The sequence below is a fragment of the Trachinotus anak genome, unplaced genomic scaffold, assembly GCF_046630095.1.
Source record: "Trachinotus anak isolate AG129_WGS33_773 ecotype Australia unplaced genomic scaffold, CSIRO_AGI_Tana_v1 ptg000021l, whole genome shotgun sequence".
Classification (NCBI taxonomy): domain Eukaryota; kingdom Metazoa; phylum Chordata; class Actinopteri; order Carangiformes; family Carangidae; genus Trachinotus; species Trachinotus anak.
Genome location: NW_027273872.1, coordinates 20237930 through 20250052, shown reverse-complemented (window position 1 = coordinate 20250052; position 12123 = coordinate 20237930).

The following is a 12123-nucleotide window of genomic DNA, read 5'->3' as shown; positions in this document are numbered from 1 at the left end:
CAGTCGGAATTCTGTGGAAATATGTAAAGCAATGCACAATGCCTCTTGATGGAAGAGTAGCTACAAAACAAGCTATTAGCTATAAAAACATGGACTCTTAGGTTATTTCACTCGGCGTGAACATCATATACAATCAATGGAGAGTTAGAACAAGCTGCTTCCTTATTATTGTGATTATTTTTCCAACCTTGAAGCTATAGTATTATTATTCTGCTAGGTGCAGCATTTTAGCATCTTTCAGCTCATTGTTTTGGTTTTACAGTCCAAAACCTTACTGTTCACCAAAATGAACACCAGCCCTGTTGTAGCAGACACTTGCTTCCAGTTAAACACAAAAAACAGAAGCTCTCACCAAATGTTTACTACCTGCCAAGCACCAAACAGCAGACAAAGTTACTGCTAGCTAGTTGCTGCATTGCTAGCTACATAGCAGTTCACTGAGCATCTAAAGAGCCAGATACTTTCTATAAGGAGTTAGTGGAGGCCAACACCGAACCAAAAGGAGAGTAAATAATGGACTTATATTGATCAGGTCACCAGAAAAATTCTAATTGATGCTAATATTGTTCTGCAAAAACTGTTTGCTAACGAGTTGGCCATATCAACTTTACTGTTGTGTTTACAACTTGTTCTGCAGTCTGCCAGTGTCCCAACAAGTGGAATATTACTGCTTCAAGGGAAAAAGGGGGGAAATGTCCAGGCTTCAAACCAACAGACCACAAGTGGCTGTGCTGTATACAGAAGCATTTCAAATTCGTCGGTGGGACCAGGAATATGAGAGTTTGATTCCTGTGAAGTAAGGAAGTAGAGAACAAGTGAAACCAGACTCTCAAAGTTTAGCATACAGTTCAGAAGGCAAAAGATAGATATCTGCTTAAAGGAAAGGAAGCAAGGAGACATATGGGAGAGATAACTTTTGAATAATTACCATCTGAATAATGAAAAACAGTGTGTCAGATCATATCTACAACAAGTTCCAAGACAGTGGAGATGATAATGATCGCGATAAAGATGATGAAAGAAGGAAATAAGTAGTTGAGAGAAAGTGAGATGATGCAGTAGAAGTGGAGGAAAAGGGATTCTGTGAGGAAAATTAACTACGAGGACAGAGTGATTTAGAGGGCAGTATTTGATAAATATGCACATTTCAGTAAATACAGTGATATCAGTTCATTTCATCCCTTCACCTGGTGGTCATAATTTTCCCAGTGGCAAGTCATCATGACGTTCTCACAGGAGAGAGCGCCTCCTTGGATGAGTTTGGGATTTAAGTTTGTTGCAAAGCAAAGGTGTGACTGTGAGATAAGGAGACGCCTGAATAGAAACAGCAGAAGCCAAAGCTGTGAATGAGATCATATTTATTGTGGAGCCTGCGGGTCTTATCATTACAGTAAGTCCTGTAACAAAGGAACAATATCCAGCTGCAGGGGGAAGTGAAAAGTTAGATGTGATGTGGAAGAAGGAAAGAAAGAAAGAAAGAAAGAAAGAAAGAAAGAAAGAAAGAAAGAAAGAAAGAAAGAAATGTTATCCTGAAACATGAAATATACACACCATCAGCACAGTGACTAACTGCTTCGATATGAAACATCTCAGCATCACTGAGCACAGGGACTTTCTCAGATCTTGATGGTTGTCATGGAGGCGAAGCGGTCGGCCTTGGTTACCGTTACATTGATAATCTGCTCAGTGGGCATTTCTTAATTAGATCACTGTTGGACATAGACATCCTGTGTGTTCAGGGACAATATTTAAAGGTGTGTGTGTGTGTGTATGTGTGTGCATGCAAATATAATAATGTCTGTCTCTACATCTGTATTCAGCCTACGTCTTCCCTGAGCCTCCCTAAGGCTGCTGCACAAACACATGACGTCAGCATCTCTGGAAACAAACAGTCCTCCCATTTCTTAAATAGGCACTTAGTGTGAGCAATGAGACTAATCTGTTTCAGCTAGACTGAACTACTTGACTGAAGTCACAACTTCATGTAAAGTTTTTAAGACTCAAAAGTCAGCGTGGTCATCCCTGATAGATGAGACACAATCCGTCCCTAATGCTGAGTGACAGTGGCCTGGATCTCTATGATGCACAATCACGCCTGTCTCCGTTTCAGCAGCATGGTCCCACTCAAAACACAGCAGGTGAATAGTTAGAAGGCTGGATATACTTCATTAGAGCCACGTGTCCTGATGACCGCAGTGCGCTCAGTGTGAATGTTCATCCGAGAAAGTTTATCTTTTAGTTCAGTGTTTTTTCTAATATATATTAAGTTTTATCATGTGGCGGAGGGAACTCTGGGAGGCTATTTGAGGGAGTGCTTCAATAATGCTCTCCCACATCTAAAGAATATCTCTCTTTTATACTCCCCCATAAAGAGATGTGGAACTGCATGTGCACATTTGTGTCTGAACATTCATATGCCGCACTGTGCTTTCTGTCTGTTTTGCTGAAGGGGAACACTTAAAGAGACATATGACAACACTCACAAAGACGCAAAACAAAGATGCAAAACCATCCTAAAGCTGGAAGAAAAAAAGGCAAGAGGACATATTCAAGCACATACTGTATGTAACCATGTACACACACACATATATATATATATATATATATATATATATATATGATTGGTCTACAAGAGTGAGAGCACACACTAACATGCACACACACACGTGTTCTCTCTCACATACGCTAACACACAAAAGCATGTGCTGGAGCTTTGTGAGTGCGGTGTGTGTCTCCTGTGGGGGATTTGCAGAACATAGCAGTGAACATAGCGCAGGATTTCTGTCATCATTGAACACATGGGGAGAGGAGTCTGCCTCGACAGCAGCATTGACAGATTGCATGAATAATTTAGGAACAAAGTGAGAGGCCTCATAGACCTCTGAATCACTACCAATGACAGCTGCCTGCTCTGACTTTGGCTCTTCTCTCATCTTTTTTAATGCATATTATTTCCATAAATTCCTCTCCTTACGTTTCTAAGCTGTGTCCAGGCGCAAAGGGCATAGTCTCTGACATGTGAACAGAGGCTATGGCTTGTAGGATGAGGAAAGATGACTTTTAGAAAACAACAGCAGAGATGGCCTGGAGATAGTTTTCTTGAAGCCATGAAACCTAAAGTGCTTCATCTCCTCGGCTAAATTTATAGGAAGGAGGTGTAGAGGCGCTGGACTGGACATAAATATCAATTACAGTGTTACTGTAGCTGATAAATGGGACATGACAAAATGATTTCTAATAGATTCACACTTAAATCATAAGCATTCTGTAAAGGGTGGCAGACAGTCTTTATTGATTAGCAGTTTCCAGTCAGATATAATTGAGGGATAGTGATGAGTGGACTTGTTGATTTCACATGGATGAGGAGGAAAGGGGCTGAAGGAGAGAAGGGAGGAAACAAATATCAAATCTGGTGGAAAATACTTGCTACCTGGTTGCTGCATTGCAGAGATCACAGAGTATCACAACAAGCTACACATCAGTGGTGTGATTCAACTTGAAAAGAAGCACAGTCATCAGTGAAGACAAAACAAAAAAGCTCGTTACTGAAGTTATGCAGAATCATTATTTACATTTGCATAAACATCACTACTGGAGAACAATAGCTTTGTTTATGTCATTATTTGACCAGGAGAAGTTCATTACAAGGAGATGCAACTCTGCACAAAACTTCATACATACTCTGATATATCAAGGCAAAGTTTTTTTATTACAATACAGCAAGCATAGACTAGAGCTAGGCTGATCTCAGCTGATATTAGCATATTGCCCATATACTTTTATTTATGCATTTGTCAGCCAATAAGTAACAAGAAACTGCAGCACAGAAATCAAACTAGGTCTGACGAAATTTAGTGTCATCTTTACATAGTTTGTTCACTGGAGCACATATACATATACATATACATATACATATATACAGTTTGTGGACATGCATGTATAACCAAACGTTGAAGTAGACAGGCGACAAACTGGCCCACTTCACTGCACCATGTTTGAATTTAAGCCAAGCTGCAGGGGTTGATACATTCACTTGAGCTCATGATTAAAGAGGGTTTAAAGCCCTGTCTGGAGTGTGTGTTTGTGTGTGTCATAGCGAGGGAGGGTGGGATATGGTAGTCAAAAAGGATTGCAGGCTGTAGCATCAGTGCCTGCAGCCTTGCTCCAAAGTGTTTGGACTGATGTTAACTTTGGACAACTTGTCCCAAGAGCAGCAACTTCAGAAGTGTAATCCAAGTCATTTCTCCAAGGCAACCAAAAACAATCAAGGTAGATACAGCCTATATTCCACTAGGCACTCTATAATCCCCATAGCCTTTATTAAAGAGTGACCTTTTTCATCATGGATTTAGAAAAAAAAAATCACCAAATCCAGTGATTTTTAAAGAAGTGATTAGAGGCAGCATTCCTGTTCCCCATGTCATGTTCAGAGGGACTAGCAGACAGACCCACTGTAATCTGCATTTTTACCCCCCTCCCTGTCCTTTTTCAAAGAGGAAGTTGAAGGTTTATTAGAGTGGGTGGCCTGTGATTGTGTTTTAATGAGAGAATGACTGCGGAGGGGAGATAAGGCACCCAGTTCAGGCTGAGAGGTCCTTGGTGGGATTAGAATAATCATCAAAAAACGCCATGTCTTTAAAAAACACACAATGGAACAGGGTCGCTCCTGTCATCCTCCACTCCTCCACCCATTCATCTCTCCATTCTCTCCATCCCTGCACCCCAGCACCAGTCAGCCAATTGACATTCCTGGGTGATGGTCCGCTGCTTGCAGAGGAATGTGACATTTCCTCTCATCACTCTCTGTACTGAGCCAAAGGTGCGGTTTTAGAGACGGACAGTGGCAAAAAAAAAAGGGGAAGAAGATGTGATAGATGTGAGAGTGTGAGGGGGCACACACACACACACAGAGAGAGAAGGAGATGGAGCAAAATAAAGAGGCATTCAACTGGGCTGAATTAATGCAAACTCATGATAATGAGTCATTCAGATACTTGCAGCATCATTAACCATCAAGATTTCAGTATTTCTGTGTTCTTGTGTAAACTTCATTTACATGTTCCCTATTTAATGTCAACAATCAACCACTGGCTTTGAGCTGCATTATGGAAATCAGCAGTATGAGTAGGATAAATATAATAGTACTTATCATTTAGGCTGCCTATAAATGTCATATGCTAATGTGACATTAAGACTTACTTGCTTTTTAGCAGCACATGCATAGACAACTGGCTGAGACACAACACTGTTGTTCACATGGTTGTCTGCATATTTTGTGTTTACCTTGAGGATTAAAAAGTAAATTATCTAATCAGCCTCTGATCTTGTACAAGATAAATATAATTCACCATGGAGACACTTGTGGTGTCAAACTTGCATTAAGTGATTTTTTTGCCACTTGGGGCGGTGGAGACAAGCTGTAAACACAACACTGACATATTATCACCGTAGACATATTATAACCTCACAAAGTTGATATGGTTATGGTGTTTGCAAACAGTTGGTACAGGACAATGTTATCATTCATTTACAGTCATCTCTCTGACTACCTGATGAATGTAAGTCTAATATTCACTCCTTTTAGCTCTGTTTTGTTCTCCACCAACACCCAAAGGAAATATCCATCTTTTTAGCTGTTAAATGTTCACTAGCTGTTCACTAACTTTGTTTTTATAACATGTGGTGGGTTTATCAGAAATTTGTCACCAAAACAAGGTGGATGAGAGCAATGGGAGGAGTAAACCAAAGCTGTAAAGTTGAGGGCAAAATAAACAAAAAAGTGAGCCGGAAAGGGTCTAAAATGGTCTTTAGAGGGCAACTGCAGTGTCAGGTGATAATTCTCTGTAGTTTTGTCACTGGGTGCATCTTCTTTTACGTGCGTGTAGTAATTTAATCCATTGTTAATATAAAAAGTTTCATTATAGCAGTTTTAATGTTGAGACCACAACAGAAAAAAACTTCCATTCGCACCCTTCCTCTACTGTGTTTAACTGCATCTTGTGGACTCAGAGTTCATTTATAACACATTAACATTTTTAAAAGCAAGTATATTTTGAGACTAATTCAATCTCAGACATTTAAATTGGATCTGAGGGGAGAATAAGATTACAATAAAATAAATTCAAAGGCTGCATTGTTAAGCAGATTGGTGTGAAACTGTGATGTGTGCTGAGAAGTTAATTCAACATCTTTCCCTCCATTTTTTAATCATCTCTCTACAGTGTTGTGAATGAGCTCGGAGCTACAAGTGCGTGGTGAAAGCAGAGTGAATTTCTGCATTAAGGACTTCTCACGGCTCTCACATGTGAATTATACTTCAGGGGACCATAAATTATGAAAAAGACAAAAGTTCAAATTTGGAGTCAAGTAAAGGTGGAGACAAAGAGAGGAAATTATAAGATATTAGTTACTTTGGGTTGATGGTTTAAAAAAAAGAAGAAAAAAAAAAGTACAATGAAGCTGAATGAACTTCAGTTGGATCCCACCTTGTTTAACTATTGTTTGATTATTGATAAAGATGGTCTGATCCAAAAGAGAAACTGAACCTGCACTGGAGAGTTTTTAAAAAAACCCCACCTCACCACTTTATCTGAAGAGCTTGTGTGGGATGAAATGTGTGAATATTATCATGTAGTTACCTTGTGTGTGAGGGAGAGAAAGTTCAAGAGGTGTCTGAGAGCAACTGCTGTTGACACCTCCATCACCATGCGTGTGTTTGCCCTTTTCCCAACCCGGCCTCACTGTTCACCCAATTATCATCTGTCTTTAATATCATTGTCCTCTGTTAGCTTAGTGTTAGTCATTAAGATCTGCGCAGAAACCTGAGGGCATTTTCAAGGTGTCAGTTATCAACAAGTTGTGATATCAGAGTCCTAAGGTGTTTAACGTTGATAGCAGCCACACAAACAGTTACAGTCACACAGCCCGAAACGCAAAAGATGCCATGGAGGATGCTGTGTAACTTTCATTCCAATTATCAAACCGAGTGAACCTGAGTGTGATAAGGTCACAAAACCCTGCATGGGGCGGGGATATGTGAACTCTGTCCAACTGGAACTCTCCCTTATTTACTGCTCTTTAAATGCTGTTTAAATCAGGCCAGCTAATCTGAAAGGCTTTACCAGGGCTGATGTGTGTGTATACAGTTTCTGACAGAGAGCGAGAGAGAGAGAGAGAGAGGGATAGTTCGTTTGCAGCCTCTCTCTACAGGCAGAGGGGGATTATGTTTCTCTGCTGTCATGTGTTCTGACATTCAGAATGTTATTAAACTTCAACAGGCTGAGCTCAGGGTTCACTGATTACTCTTACTGGGGCTGAATCCATTATTCAGGGTTTACTTCACAGTGCATGTTTACCAAAGTCACAATCACACCTGCACGCTTCACACACTGATGCATGTACACCTGCACATGTACTGCCAAAAGCATACAGTATATATATACCAGGTATATGTATATATGTATATATGTATATGTGTGTGTGTGTGTGTGTGTGTGTGTATATATATATATATATATATATATATATATATATATATATATATATATATGCAGCCTCCCTCCAGATGCTCACACACAGAGATGTACACACATTCACATCAATGCATTAAACTAAATGTGCCATTACTTCAGTAATGCATTTTAGGTAATGTGACTGTCTTGGGAAAATTTGATTTGTGTGCCTACTAAATATGCATTGGGCCTGCAGTAAGTATAAGGCTGAAATTTCAAGTTAAGGATGTTTCTACAGTGATGTGAGTGTCTTTCAAGTGAACTCTGACACTGAGAATAAGAACAGAAAAACAGTGTGTTGAAACTGAAGAGATTGCCCACTCACAGCCTCCATTAACCACACCACTGTGCATTGACTGGTAGAATGAAAAATGTCTGCTAATGTCAAAACCCTGTTCCTTTTCAGACAAATGGCAGTGAGAATGGAAGCGTAGCTTTGCAGTGAAGAGATTTAAGAGGGAAATTTTGGCCTATTGACACAAATATTGCATTTAAATGGAGGGTATTTCCTGTTCCTTGGTTTTTCGACCCTATCCACCAGAGAGATTGGCTGGGAGTCCACCTGGGTTGTGCAGGGAGGCTCCCTAACTTTGATCACTGTGGAAAGTAGCCCTGCTCCATAATCCCCTCATCTGTCATTCTGTCTGAGGCGATGTGGGCCACCATACATCTCTCCCTCACTCCTTCTCCTGCTTTCCAGCTCTTTCTGTCTCCAGCGCACCGTTTACAACCTCCATCCATCTTGCCCTCAAAGCCGCCGTCTGGCTGCGTCCGCCGAGATGGACAGATGGAAAACAGAGGGAAGAGATGCAGGATTCAAGGCGCACGCTTTCCCTACACTTCGGGTGGGCTGGCAGCAGAGCAACTTCTCTGTTCCCCCAACAATGAGGGGGCACATATCTCAAACGGGGGCAGTTAATCTTGAGAGCATCTGACTAACAGGCTCTGTCTCGTGATTGACTGTCCCTTTCAGTCAGTCCCTTGGTGACCCTCAATGCCACAGAGACGTGGAAGGCCGAGTAAAGCTCCAACTGGATAATAACTCACCATAACCTCATACATTTTCATTTACAGAGCAATATAATCGCATTACCAGTTATAAATCAACAGCTAATGGGATAAGTGAAGCCTCAAACCGTGAGCCGTGATGTGTGTACTGACCACTGAGGCGCTGAAGCAATATTTAAGAAGCTCCCGCCTCAGGCCAGTATAGTATCTGTGTGTGACCACCTGTACATGTGGTCAGAAGGTGACACTTGTTTATTCTGTACTGCAGCACAGTCACTTTGAACTGAAACAACTGACTTTTAGCTTTAAATTGAACTGTTTGCATCCACAATTTTACACAATAGACTAATTTACAAATTAACACAACTAGGAACCACTATATATATGTAAGTTTAAAATAATTCAGGGCTTTGGTGTATCTCTGTATATATTTCTCAAAATCTTGAACTATTTCTTTAAAGCATCAGAAGTGAAAAAGTGAGGATATATTTGTATACACTGCTGATTTGTTAATACAGATGCATTGAATTATACACTGTATATTAATGTTGTAGATGGTCAAGGTACAGAAAAACTAAAAAATCTAACAGCTTATACTGTTTTATAGTTCATGTCTTTTATCAAATCTTAAATCCCCTGCACACCTGTCACCCACACCTATAGGCACCTATATTATGTTGCCGCGTTAGACCTCTTCTCAGTAAAACTGTGCTTGGTTGACATGTCCCTCACCCTTCTGTTGCTTTTCAAAGGATTGTTGCAGGTGTCAGTAAACTCTGGTCAACAGCTATAGGCTGAGCTTGCCTGCAATCCAAATCCATCTCTAAGTATTTTTCTGTATAGTAATTTTGTCAAACTGTCTATTGTCAATTTTTCTATTTCGTAGTGTTTATGATCATTCTGTTTTGGATGACCGATGTGACTCATGATGTATATTTGACTTGACCTGTGTTTCAAGCTGTTTGTGTCCTTTCTTTAGAGGCATTAGCACAGTGTGAATCTTTCTTCTGACTTTTACACAGAGTTTGGAGACACCACATAATTACCAGCATAGCTCCAACCAACTTACACCTGACTGAAGTTATCACCAGTAAGGGACAATGAAAACACGTGTGTGGGTGTGCAGATCTTAACTACAATCCACCACTGTATTTGCCCCTGAAAAACTTCACCCTGCTGTGTTTTCCTAAAACTGAAGATCTATGTGTAAACGAGGCAGCAACGGTCAGCACTGAAAACTCAGTTGTTGTGTTATTTTAAATCAATGCGCTGCAGTACATAGCAAAAACTATTCAAAACGTGTATGTGTCTGTGTGTGTGTGCAGGTTACAAAGACATGCATATGTATACTTTATATTGGTATGTATTTGGAAATCAAACAAGCACTAAGACTGTCCTGAGGCGATGTCTGTGTATTGTCAATGTGCTGTTAGATGTTGTCTTCAGATCCCATCCTGCTGAGAGTGCCAGTCGCTCAGGCCCGAGGGCTGGATGGATGAGAGGCGAGAGGTGCTACATGCTATTGAACAGGGCGTCTGTCTTGCAGCATCTCTGTGGGCGCAGTATGTGTGTGTGTGCACTTTGAGCTTATGTGCACTCATGTCCCCGTCTGTGTGTGTATGTTTTTGCTCATGTATATGAGTGGAAGAAATCTCCCACTCAGAAATATGTGCAGCCACTGCCTGCAGCTGCTGGTGGGTGTATGCAACACACACACACGCACACACACACACAGAGGAACAAGAGAGAACAGAGGGGGAGGCAGGTGAATTGCAAGTGACATAAAAAGATAAGAGTCAACATTCATGAAGCTGTGTGTGACTCTGCCCTTTTGCTACAGACTGAGGCAGTTTACTCGGGCTGTTCCAATGAGGAGCGAGCGTTTCCTCCCTGATGGCAGCGAGACTTTTACTCCACTCCTCCAACACAAGCTGGCAGCAGCGTCTTCACCACTATTGATTTCCTTTCTTCCTCTATTTGGAAATACATGGCTCACATGCCAGGAGGAGACACCGCAAAAGTTAGACTACCTCTCTTTCTTCATAACAGCATTATTGAAATGCAAAGGAAGAGAAGGAGAGAGTTTGGGAACAGACCTAATTTAGAAAACAAAACACCCACAGCAAAAATCAATGAGCACCACTATGATACACAAACACCCCCCCCCCCACACACACACACACACACACACACGTACACACGTAAAATCAACCAAATTTATGACTTCATGAAAAATATTCTCACAAGGACTAGCTCCTGAGCGTACACACACACACACACACACACACACACGTCACGGACAGCAGGTAGCATCTATACTATGATTAAAAATTTAATGGAATTATTATTTAAATGTTGACGCCTTCACAGACACTGGAACTTCCTATAGCATCGGACTATATTAAGTATATTGGAGCATATCAAAACATCCTTCACGGTGCACCTTAATGAATCACAGTCCCAGGTATCCACTGACTGCAACCCAGAAACAACCGCTGAGAAGTATTAGCACCTCCAGCTAACAACAGTAACCTAGTCTTACTGCTGAGGCCAAGGAGGATTTCATGCTACACTGTTTGTAGGAGTTAACATCTTATGTAAAACATAAAAGCCTTTCACAATAATACACCCACTGTGAAGTAGTATTCTTTTCACATTTTGGACGCATTTATGTCAGGCTTGGCACAGACAATGCACTGAAATGAAAGACTCAAGACACAAGGCAGTGAGAGCAAAAACATTTCATAGCTCTTCAGCAGCGGATTTGGTCCACGAGGTAATCAGTCCAAAAATCAAAAAGACGAGGCTAAACCACAGCCCAAAGACAGAGGAACAGAATTATGAGCAGGTGAAACACATTAGGGAGGAGCAGGTAATCACACAGGTGGGAAACAGAGAGGGCAGGAAGTGAAGGAAACAAGGCAATTGTGTTTCAAAAATAAAACATGAAACAATGAGTGAAATACTAAGAATAGACAAACATGACCGTAAACAGCAGGATGGGACGTGCCTCTCTTTCCCTTATCTTACCTAAAATACTTAAGACTACCTAGCTCTGTACCACAATACAAGATACAAAAAGTATACATACACCTGAGAATGCTAACTTAAGCTAAGTTTTTGCATGGGAAAAGCAGCTTCACCTCTTTTTTTAAACTTACTTTTCGTGCAGTATCATGCAGCCATCAAGCTCATGTCAAGGTCATCTTGGAGTTTTAAAATGACTCAGCTTGAAACATTAAAAAAAACCCCGTGGAAAACAGCTTTTTCGACCAACTGGCTTTCGTTTAATTAGCTAGCTAGCTACAGCTGATAAAATCTGCTCCGTGTGTCGCCAGCTAGAAATGAGAAACCTGCTACTGTCAAAGTGGGTCAGTCATTTCAGAAATCGCTAAGAAGTTTTAGTGTTAAATCTTTCTCCATTACCAATGTAAACCGCATATGTGCATTATGAGAATGGAAAGCCTGGCAGACTAATTAAATGGATGTGGGGCTTGGTAAATGGCTAATTTAATGTTAAAAAGAAATTAATTTTTGGTTTCCATTCTTTAGGTGATGGCCTCTGTGTAACAGGTCCACTCAGGAGGCTGGAATATGTTGCACA